Here is a 12,542-nt window from a genome sequence, read left to right on the forward strand (position 1 = left end):
GTTCTGCAATAACGTGCCTCAGTTCAGTAAATCCTGTTCTAAACAGAACGCTTTATCCAGACAATACATCTACTTGATGAGCTGATGGTGCACGGAGCACTCAGCTTTTACAGAAGTAAAGTATTCTTCCCTCATGCCTGTTCTGCCATTTAATGAACACATGACTGGTCTGTATTTTAGCTCCGTCTATCCCTCTTTGTTTTGTAATTCTTAAAGTTCTTACCAAACAAAAGCCATCAGTTTCAGTTTGGAAATTTTTGATTGACTCCCAGCTTTAACGCTTGATTGAGGGAGAGAATTCATTATTTCCACCACCCTTTGTGTGAAGAAGTGCTTCGTGAAATTACCCCCGAAAGGCTTCGTTTTAATTTGAAGGTTATGTCCCCTTCTCCTGGTCTTCCCCCGCCAGAGGTAATAGTTCCTCCCGATCTACCCTGTCAAATCATTTAATCATCATATCTATCTCAGTTAGGTCGCCCCTTAATCTTCGATATTCAAGGCTCTACGAGACTAGTCTTTGAAATCCGTCATCATTTGAGGCTGGTATCACTCTTGTGAAATTCTGCTGCTCCCACGCGGAGGCCAATCTCTCTTTCCTGAAGTGTGTTGTCCGGAACTGAACACAGTGATCTAAATGGGATCTAAACAGAGTTTTATAAAGCTGCAGCATGAGCTCCAATCCTTTGTATTCTACTAGCATTATTACAGTATTTTTACCTTCCTGTCCACTAGCTTTTAATGATGTCTGTATATAGCTTCATGCTCCTCCACCTTTTCCCACATCTCACCACAAAAACAAACAGTCCGCTCTATCCTTCATAGGATTAATTAGACAGCCCATCACTTTAAAGTTCATTTGATCAAACTTGCTCACTCACTGAACTCATCAAGCAAATTTCAACTTAAATGTGTTCCCCAAGGATAATGTTATGTTTCTGCTCCATCGTCATTAACTTTTTCCGTTGCCTCCTTTCATGAATCCTGTCTGATAATCATTCCAGTATAATTTGGGTGAAGAACTGTAATTGTCAGTCTCAGTTTTGATGAAGTCTGAACAAATCCGTGATCTCCAGTGAGATATTGACAAGCAACGGATTTCAGTTCTATTTTATTCAAAATGTAACAAAACAGGAAGCAACAATTAATTAATAATATCCACAAACTAGCAGCAAGGATTGGATTGGAACCTATGTATGCAGAACACAATAGATTAGCAATCCAGCACCTTAAACTCTCAGTCACCTGGTCACCTGTCTGAGTTTTAGAACACAGTCTCACACCCTTTTTCCATCCATGAAAAGTTGGCAGGAAGGTTCTGAATGAGCAGACTGGTGCGCAATGTTGGAAATGCAGCTTCTGTAAGTGAAAGGAATTTCTATCACATCAGGTCAGGGACTGTATGGAATGGACCAATGTGAGACATTTCCTCACAAATTAAATTATGACAATAGCAAAATCTTACAGAGTGTATGTACTCTTCATTGGTTGTCAAACATTCTGTTAATTGCTAAACCGAATTGTACGAGAAAGAAAATAGTTGGGATGATTTTAAATACCTATATTAAATCTCCCCTTAACGTTCCCTGTGATAAGAAGAACACTGGCAGTTATTTTCCCCAGTCCATCCACATACGGGATCCCTCACTGCTCACACCATTCCAGTAAATCTCCACTGTACGCTCTCCAAGGTCTTGCTGTTCTTCCCAAAACTTTTCCCTAGCCCTCATCAGGATCTTATAATCATCATTATAATGGGATATGCCTCCAATTCTTTAAATCCCATCTACCCACATGATACTTGTTAAATAAGATATGATGCATTATAGATGAGGATAGGCTTCCATCAATGTTAATTTCCTTAAAGGCGTCGAAAAATGGATTTTCAATCTCTATTAAAAGAATCTTTGAGAAATTCGGCAATCAGCCATGAAAACCCCGCTTCCTTCATTCCACTTATTGTTATTTTTATTTCTGCTAATCCTACTTCTTTATCACAAAGGTTTCTCTCTTCTCCTTTAAATCCTCTTTAACAGAAGTGCTCATTTTCTCCATCCACACTTTACAACTGCCTTCTTTTATATTTAACTCTTGTTTAAAAAGAGGTACTGGACGGACTGGCTGAACTTTATGTTGGTAAGTCTCAAGGACTTCATGGGATGCAGCTGACGATGCTGAGAGATGTAATAGTGGAAATTGTGAAGTTACTGGCCAGAACCTTCAGAATTCTATTTGTTTTTGTAATGGACAGCAACAAACCACTTATTTATCCCAGGACACAATATTGAGTTAATGTGAATCGGTGCTGAGCAGGTTCTAACGTCCCGCGTCTCCAATTCTTTTTTACTTCAGTGACCGGTCCTTGATGTAAGCTTTTTGCTTCACAACTCTTGTTTATTCCGGAAAACAAAGATGAATAGAATTTAATCAGTGCAGAGCAGATTCCAACGCCCTACATCTCAGTTTTGATTTAAGTTTTTTCCTCTAAAAATGAGACCCCACCTCCCGGGATCACAGCAGCAATACTTCCAGGATCTGATTTACAACCTTGAAATTCAGTGAAAGGCTTTCACCCTCCCCTCCGGATCTGAAAGCCGCTCTACCCCCAACATTCCGCTTGGATAAGCAGACAAAACAACTTCCTTCCCAGCAGTCCCCCAGCATAGACTGGATAATGTCCCAAGCTCGTATCCCGCTAATCTCACATTGTTCCACCGAGTTATGCTATTCCCCCCAGCTCCGGGAATCTCGGACCAAACCCCGAGACCTTTCATTATCTCCTCAACCAACATTTTCTCCCCTGATTAAGTCCACCCTGAGAAGAGGGGTACGGCATTCCGAGTTCCTCTGCAGACATCCGGTGGTTGCGAAGGGACCAAAAGAGGCCTAAAACCTGAAAGAAACCCTCTGGCACAGCCCTCTGAACATGTCTCCATTAGACCGTATGTCTCCATTAGATCGTGCAGTCACTCACCTTTCCAGAGCCGCTTCATCCAATTCAGGAACGCGGGGAGTCCGAGACCATCCGGACAGGCAATAGGCGTTGGCGGAGTTCACCCAGGACGTGGACTCTAGTCTATCACAGGCACAAACTCACACACACAGACACACACTGAGGGGCAATTTACCGTAGCCAATCTACCTAACCGGAGAAAATCTACGCGGACACGGGGAGAAAGTGCAAACTCCACTCGGACAGACACCCGACCGAACCCGGATCGCTGAAGCTGTGAGGCAGCAGCGCCTCCGCCCACCGCGCAGAAAATACCTGCTTCATAGACAACAACAGCGCGAAGTATGAGCCATTTCAGTGCCAGCATCCCGTGGAAATAGAGAATTCAACATAAAACAAAATTAAAAATACTGAAGAGATCCTCAGGGAGCAGGACTCAAGTCAAAGTGGAAAAACCCAGTGGATTTGTCGTCGAAACTATTCACCATTGGACAATGGCAACTGAAATCATTCCCCACTCCCCCCCCCCCTCCCCCCTCCTCCCCCCACGTACCCCACCCCCGCTTTCATACAGACCAAAAATGCTCCTGCACTGATTCACTTTTGCTCAAGTTGTTTACAATCAAATGAAGAAAATAAGCTGTTGGAGGGAATTTCCATGATTTATGGAAACACCAACAACCGCCAGTTGTCAATCACTCAGCCCCATCAGACCCACCCACACTGACGGGAGCTTCCTGCATCCAGCACTGGCCCTGTCGCACTCACCAGCTGCTCATCCAGACCCCACTCTCACAAACACTGAACATTTTTACCCAGACCCTTCAAATTATTTTTAACAATGAGAAGAAATGTTCACATTTTATCGCAGTTTGGTTGAATGGAACAAATGTTCAACTTTTCACCGTCACTCGGTAACCACGCTCGACATTCCTTCAATCAGTTGTATAAATTATCGGCTGTAAGGATTTATTTCACTGGTTTAAATAATTTCCATGTGAGGAATGTTCCAGCGTGAGAATGGAGGGGGCCGGGCTGACTGAGCTGTGTCTTCACCGCTTCTGGGCAGTGGGAATGTTCACCCTTCATTCTGCTCCCATTCACTTTCCCAAAGGGAATCTACAGATTTTCCAATCTGGGTCCTGGGGTTTATTCATTGGTTCCTTTCAATCTGTCTCATTTTTCCGAATGACGATGTTTTCCGAACTTCGGGGAAACCCTCCCCCTTACATCCTGCCCCAGTCTAGGGTGGAACAGGCCGATAGCGACCCCAAACTGGTCACCTCCACACTGACAGATACAACACGGTCACACTCTGCTTCAGTGAGATGAATGTCGAGAGCGGTTTCTTTGGAAGAAATTGTGGCTGATTGAGGTGCTTAGAAAGTCCTGATTATTTGTAATGAATCCGTTCCAAATCCATTGGAATGTCCGTGGAGTGATACCTAATATCCCTCTTTGTGAAAGGATATTTAAGATAAATGATAATTTCTTTCGGTGAAACGTGTTGAGCAGGTTGTGAGGAGAACTCATTGAAATGTTCACGTGCTGCCACGTTAACAACATGTAAACAATTGACACTTTTTCACAAATAAATTTAAACTAAATATCCACCTACATGTAGACTCAGAATGTTCAGCATTTTAAACGGAGTGGAAAACAGGTTCATTGCACATCTTCAGTGAGGTCTCGGAAAGCAGAATTTGCCAACTGCTTGTTACAGCGTTCACACAGTAAACTATTGTTCACTTCTCTTCCTCTTATTTCCGGTGATGAAGTTTGAATCCTATCGCTGACCCAGTGAGTTTTACCTTGCTCTGTTGTCTTGTTCTTCCAAAATCTGGATGTCAGTGTTCTGAACTTCAACTGTTAAATAGAATAGCGCCCATCTCTTCCGGTGGAGTCACACGAGGGAGAGTTTCTCAGTGTGAGTGGCCACTTTCCACAAATCTCTTCTTCAGTTGTGTTGAAATGTTAGAAGAAAACCTGCTGTACAAGGGAGGGCAATTTGAGCTAGCAATTTGGAAATACTCATCAGAACCAAGAAATGTTTTGCACTGTTACGAAGTATTTGCTCAAATCAGCTCAAAACTTGTAAACTGAAGCGAGGCTCCGCTAGGACTTGAACCCAGGGTCTCCTGTTTATTAAACAGGCGCTTTAACCAACTCAGGCACAGCGCCCAAGGCCGGTTTAGATGTCTCAATGACAGTTAGTTATATGTCGCAGATCTGGCACGACTTCGGTCCAGAAAACTGGGGTAAAGTATAAAATGAGTGTAGCGCCTTTCATGATGTGGTAAAGAGACACTTCACACAAAGGGTGGTGAAAAATTAGAACTTTCCTCCCAAAAAGCGAACGAAACTTAGAGTCAAATGGCAATTTTAAAAATGAGATGGATCGAGGTTTTTTTTTTGAATCAGCACTGGTATGATTGTCTGTGAAATCCTGCCAGGAAGCTGGAGCTCAGATACAGATGATCCAGGATCCAGTTGAAGGGCGGAACAGGATTTTGACCCAGCGACAGGGAAGGGGTGGCGATATTTTTCTAAGTCAGGGCGGTGTGTGTCTCCACTGAATGGGGAGCTCACCATACTGAAGGGACAATTCCCTCCGCGGCCGCTGCTCTACCGCCAATATCCCCTCCCCTTTTAACCGCACCTTTCTGTGCTAATGCAGGGGATACAACGGCAGCTTTTTATCTCCTCAAAACCCAAACACCTCTTCCAAGTGAAGCAGTGATACACTTGTCCTATTTTTCAGTTTAATGTCGTGTGTTTGCAGGTGATGGTGTTCCCATGCGTCTGCTGCCCTTGTCCTTCTTGCCGGCAGTGGTCGCGGGTTTGGAATGAGCTGTGGAAGGAAAGTTAATGTCAGGAGGGGGATTCGTCACCCACGCTTCCAGAAGAATAGGGCAATATAAACACAGCACTTCAGACCACTCGGCCATCAGAAATCGCAGCTGTGATGTACTGGGACACTAACCCATTGAACTTTGCACAAATGTTTTGAATTCTATTTTCATCTTCATTGCATTTGAAACTCGATGTGATTTTCCTGTTTTCAGCACCTGTCAGGGTCCTGTATCTGAGTCCCATCCTTCCCCAAGCCGCCGGGGGGTGAGGAGCTTCTCATTGCTGCATTGCTCTGTTTGCTCAAATCAACAAAGACCCAATTCCCGCCCGACCTGTTCCTCACACGAAGGTGATGAGAGTGTAAGATCTGAGCGACGTGAAGTGTCCAATTGGAAAGTTACATCCGGGCGACAGGAATACCTCTCCACAGCTGCTTTCGGACCTGCTGAATATTCCCCGCATTTCCTGTTTCTGATTTTGTGCCTTCATTACAGGAGTTTTTTTTTTCACTGATAACCCAAAACTTGTCTCTCCAGCCATAACTTTTCTGTGATCTCCTCAGATACATGTTCTCTCTTCACTTTCCTACACACATGTTTTAAAGACGGCTGTTTTCACATTCATCATCCTGCGCCATGGATTTCAATCCCTCCCTCCCCGTCGCACCTCTCCCTACCCCACCCCCCGCCACGCAATTCCGCCTCACGCAGTCTAAGCATTTCTTAGGAACTGGCAAAGACGAGGGGAGAATTAAGCCACACTCACTTTCAGTAGCACTGAGTGATAATGAGTTAATCACACAGACACACACACGTACAACCACACACACCCCAGCCCCTACCCGCCACCCGCCAACAAACACACACACACAGACACACACAGCGCCATTGTGAGATTCAGGATGAGGAGATTCAGAAAGTTGCTTACAATACCCAAGACTAACAAATGCAGAATAAATCCGGTCATTTACAGCACCGGAAGCTGACTGTCAGGCAAATCAATTGCACACGTACGGCTCCACTGACAGACTCAACTAATGACCCAAACCTCATAAAGTATCAGAAAATGCAAGATACATACTGAATATGACGAAGATATATTGTGTCAGGGAATGACAGATGCAGAAATCTGATCCTGTCACTGGAAGAGTAATCCAGCGATCCCAGGCTCATGCTCTGAGAGCCATCAGCAGCAGCAGAATTGTATTCGACCATAATTGATACACTCCTGGCCCAGCACATCACCCACCCTGACATTCCCATCAAACGGCGGTATCAACCTGGATACCGAGGCTCTGGCGAATGTCACGACTCACTGGGGATAGTTCGCTGCAATATCAAACCCCACTGCTCCCCGAGCCACGATAAATGTGAAAAAGTTTGATCAAACCACCATATTGCCCCAATTCTACCTAACTGTTTAATTTGGGTTACAGGATATGAGCACCAGGTTTGTAAACTTAATGCGTAAATAATTGTTTTTGATCTAATTGCCTTTAACAAATGGCAAAAGAAAAAAAAATGCCTGCTAACTTCTTACACTATAACTTAAACTCCACCCCTTCTTAAACCCCTATATATACACACACACACATAAGGCACACAAAACAGGCATTATAGTGGTGTGGTAAAACAGTTCATTAGCACCAATCTGGAGTACAGGGTTGGAAGGGTTGACTTTGATTGATGTCTTCCAAATTCCTTTCAGATCTTGATGATGACCCGAGGTGGCCTTCCAGCACTTTCAGAATTTAGTTCATTGGATGATAACTTGCCTTTCAAATTCTCTAACAATCGTTTCCCCTTTCCCTTTTCACACGGGTTTCCTCGGAGAGAGAGCTGGTTATAGAGTTATGAGGAAAGAGATTTTAGATGTTTTCTCTTTGCAGGCCAAGAGATTTCTGCTGTACCGCTCTTCACACAAAACCTTGGTCACCTGGTCGTGAGCCAATGAAAATGACAGCTCCCTTGGTCCAGAAATTCTTCCTAGCACCATCCTGTCTTTCATGACACACTCTGTTCCAGGATTGCAGCATTGTATATATCTCTCATTATGTTCCAATGAGCATGTCTTTCAACATGCAGCCATTGTAATTCTAACCCACAGCCCAACAGGAAATAAAGAAACAGCCCAACAGAAATGAGAAGATATGTTTCTTACACTGTGATTAAGAAAATACCAGAGACATTTAGCCAACGAATTAATCCCAATTTCCCTAACAGTAATGATGGCTGATAGATACAGAATGACTCCCACTGACTGATACAAAATTAATCCCACCCTCACTTACAGTACAAGACATTGACCCATAAAGAAGGAATTCTACTCTCAGAAACGGTCCCAGAGTTGGGGATACAGAATGAAACCTATACTCACAAACACTGCCTGTGACCGACAGATACAGAACAAAGCTCATTGAGGTACAGAAGCAGAGTTTTATGGATGCGACATGAATCCCATAATCAAATTTACTCACAGCGATTAACAGATGCAGTCGAGACTTGATGACATTAATCCCATTGTCGTTTAACCAGATTTGTACACAAGAACTGGAACATTTTTTTTTGCACGAGATGTCGGCGTCGCTGGCGAGGCCAGCAGGTGTGCCCTGTCCACAAAAAAAAGCAGAATAAATCCAACTCGGCCAATTAGTCTACTCCTGATCAAAAAAAATGTGATGGTTGGGGACTTTGACAGCGCCATCAAGCAACAGTTACTCAGCAATAACCTGTTCATTGATGCTTGGTTTGAGATACACCAGGGCCATTCAGCTCCTGACTGCACTGCAGCCTTGGCCCAAACATGGACACAAGAACTGAGCTCAACGGGTGAGGTAACAGCGACTGCCCTTGATATCAAGGAGGCATTTGAATTGAAGACTTACCTTTTTAAAGCTGTTGTCACAACCACAAGGGGTCTCAATACGCGTTACAATGAAGGAAACACTTTTCAAGTCTAATCAATGGTCTAATGTTGGAAATTGCTGAACTTTGGAACAATTATACATTGTTGGAAATCCGAAAGGAACACGCGCAAACCGAAGGGGTTCTGCGGCGCAATGGAAAGCGGGTTGAACTTCTTGGCAGTGATAATTAAGGTTTTCAAAGGTTGTGGTCTAGAGTCCCACTGGAGCCAGACTTTCGATCAGGTTACAAGCAAAACAATGAGTCCATCATTCGTGTGAGTAGAAATAAAACACTGCGGATGCTGGCAATCAGAAAGACAAACAGTAAGTGCTGGAAAAAGTCAGCAGGTCTCGCAGCGTCTGTGGAGGGAGAATAGGGTTAATGTTTCGATTCCGATATCACTGCCCTTTGGCACTTTGCAATAGTGGACACGAAGCGTTAACTCTGTTTCATTCTCCACAGGTGCCGCCAGACCGGCAGAATTTTTAACATTTTCTGTTTTTCTCACTCTTTCATTCAAGGCTTTCAGTGAAGGGGAGCTGTTTCACCGACATCTCCAGTTATACACCGGCTCCTGTCCGCCCCCACTTTCTATCTGAACCACTGGCCAGAAGAAACTCACCTTCTCACGGCAACTTTTCATGAAACTAGAAAACACCAGGCCAGGCCAGAATCAGCCTGTTCATTCTTCAAACAGTTTCCAAAGTTGACATATGCAGACAGCGGGAACAGTGGCACGCAGCACAACACGATCTTTCCAAAACTGCTCAGTCATCTCACCGTGCTGTTTCTGGCAGAGAGCGTGGATACAAAATTGTCAATGAACAGTTGTTTTCCAGACTTCACCGGAGCGGACAGTAATGTCCCCAGGATTCAGTGTTAGAGCCACTTCTCTTCTGGATAAACTTTAATAGCCTACACTTGTGTTTATTGCGTACAATTACAAAGTCCAAAATCACACTAAACTCAGATGTGAACTAAACAATGTGAACGATAGCAACAGATTTCAGGAGGACATTAAAAAAACACTGGCGAAATGGTGGAGTCCAGGACTAAAGGACATAAATTTCAAACAGAGACAGGCCATTCAGGGAAGGCGTTAATAATTATTTCTTCGCGCAAAGATTGAGATGTGAAGCAATCTTCCCTCGTAAGCAGTAAATGCTGCCTTAATTAATAATTCAATAACTGCGAGTGATAGATTATTGCTAGGCAACCGCCTAACAGGATTGGAAATCACGGCATCTGGATGGAGCTAAGATACAGACCAACCATTGTGTAAATGAGTGTGGAAACAGCCTGAAGGGACAGAATGGCCCCCTCCTGTACCTTCAAAATACCCAAACCCTGGGTTTAGACAGTCGCTTCAGGACCTCTCTCCATAGATCCCGCCACTCTGAGCTCGAACGCTCTCTTGAGAATTTCTCCCTATTGATCCCATCATTCCAGTCTCGGGCACTCTCGACAGGCTCACACCTCACAAATTATCACTGACACGATCGGATTTTCCAGCCTTTATTCCTGATTTTTTCAGCTTTACAACATTTTAAAGCTGCTGCGTTATAATTAGGGTGAAATTTACTCGTTTATAAATTGAACAATACTTAACTTGTGCGTAACACAGCGATCCAGGCGGAGATCGGAAGTCTAACTTAGAGTGAGTGAAGAGTTTCTGAGGAATCTGTACAGCTCAAGAAAAAGGGCAGAAATAGCAGGTATGGACCCGACACAGGGCTGACAGGAAGGAGATGGAGGTTGAGTTCATAGTTCCATGCTAGAATCTGGGAAATCTGGAAAATCAGCGGCGATTCTTACAATATCCCTGCAACCTATTCTTTAAAAAGCCGAGGTTGTGGGCCGCCAGATCCAGGGAGTTCATCAAATTTTAAACCATTTTTTTCCAAGAAGCACAACATCCTATCTTCAAATTTCCGTCTGCACTCTCTGAAAAGGAAATTACATTTGCTTGGCGAAATATGGAAAGTGTTTTCTGTCGATGGCTGATTTTCCTTAAGAATAACGGGAAAGAGGGATCGGAATCCATTCAGCCTTCTGTTACCTTTTCTGATCGAGAGGGAAGGAGAGAGCGAGATTTAAGGGAGGGATAGTCACAGAAACAGACAGATGAACAGAGGGAGAGCGATGGAACTGCGCTTTTGACGAACACATGACGTTCCAATCCGTTTGACCAGCAATGAAGTCGTTTTGAAACGTTGTTAATATTCTAATTTCAGAAATGCTGAAATTTGCAGCTCTCAGCTCGTCCTACATTGTCAGAAATCCTCATGAGGCAAAGAGAAATGCTGCCACATGTGAGACTCTGCAGTGCAATGGATCGTGTGTTTATTGCTTAAAACAAGGACAAAAAGGACATTCAAAAGTTGTGAGTGCGAGTCCCCTCGAAGTTAGTTTTTAATTGATGTGTGAGCAGCTCCTTGTAGGATAATCTACATCATCGCAGTGGGAGGCATTCAAAAATGAAATGATAAGAGTGTAGCCCAACATGTTCCCGTAAAGGTGAAGGGTGGGACCATCAAGTCCGGAGAACCCTGGGTGTCAAGAAAATTACTGGATTGTAAAAGGAGAATAAGTGGAAGCTTAGGGTAGACACCGAGGGCTCAAAATAGCGGAAGCCTCCGCGGAGTATAGAAAGTGCAGGGAATTACTTTAAAAAGAAATTAGGGGAGCGAAGAGCGGGCATGAAAATACGCTGGCAGGTAAAATAAACGAAAATTCGAAGGCGCTTATAAGGATATTAGGGGCAAGGCGATAACTAGGGAAAGATAGGGCCAATAGGTACCAATGTGACAGCCTGTGTGAGGAACCAGAAGACGTCGGTGAGGTTTTATTTGAACACTTTGCATCTGTATTCACTATAGAGAAGGACGGTGTAGGCATAGAAATCAGGGAAGAGGACTGTGATACACTTAAACAAATTAGCATTGAGAGGGAAGAGGTATTAGCGGTTTTAGCAGGCGTAATAGTGGATAAATCGTCAGGCCCAGATGAGATGCATCCCAGGCTGCTGTTGGAGGCAAGGGAGGAGATTTCTGGGGCGCTGATATTAATTTTCAAATCCTCTCTGGCCACAGGAGCAGTGCCAGAGGACTGGAGAACACCATTATTCAAGAAGAGTGGTAGGGATAAACCAGGGGACTATAGGCCAGTGAGTCTAACATCAGCGGTAGGGAAACTTCTGGAAAAAATCTGAGCGAAGAGTTAATCTCCACTTGGAGGGGCAAGGATTAATGAAGGATATTCAGCAAGGCTTTGCCAGGGGGATATTATGCCTAACAAATTTGATTGATTTTTTGGAGGAGGTGACAAGGTGTATAGGCGAGGGTAATGCAAATGACATAGTCGACATGGACTTCCATAAGGTGTTTGACAATGTCTCACATGCGAGACTGGTCAAGATGGTAAGAGCACATGGGACCAGAGAAATTTGGCATATTAGATCCAAAATTGACTTAGTGGCAGGAGGCAGAGCGTGATGGTCAAAGGTTGTTTTTGTGACAGGAAGCCTGTGTCCAGTGGCATACTGCAGTGCTCAGTGCTGGTCGCTTGCTATTTGTAGTGTACATTAATGATCTAGACATGGATGTAGGAGGTATGCTCAGTAAGTTCACAAATGACAAGCAAATTGGTGGTGTGGTAAACAGTGCGGAGCGAAGCTTTAGACCACAGGATAACACAGGCAGACTGGCCAGATGGGCAGAACAATGGTAAGTGGAATTTAATCCTAAAAAGTGTGATGTGAAGTATTTTTTGAGCATTAACAAGGTAAGGGATCACACGATGAATGGCAGGTCCTTAGGAAGCACAAAGGATCA

At 44.0% G+C, this 12,542-nt stretch overlaps 1 protein-coding gene and 1 non-coding gene across 2 annotated transcripts in view; both read right to left on the bottom strand.

Moving 5' to 3' along the window:
- Window positions 1–12,542, bottom strand: part of LOC144670314 (histone H2B-like) — a 1,149,071-nt gene that overhangs the window by 422,512 nt on the left and 714,017 nt on the right. The window lies entirely within an intron of this gene.
- On the bottom strand, window positions 5,058–5,131 carry trnai-aau (transfer RNA isoleucine (anticodon AAU)). Its single transcript has one exon. It is a non-coding gene; the product is annotated as a tRNA-Ile (tRNA).

The sequence above is a fragment of the Cetorhinus maximus genome, chromosome 31 (assembly GCF_964194155.1).
Source record: "Cetorhinus maximus chromosome 31, sCetMax3.hap1.1, whole genome shotgun sequence".
NCBI classification, from domain to species: domain Eukaryota; kingdom Metazoa; phylum Chordata; class Chondrichthyes; order Lamniformes; family Cetorhinidae; genus Cetorhinus; species Cetorhinus maximus.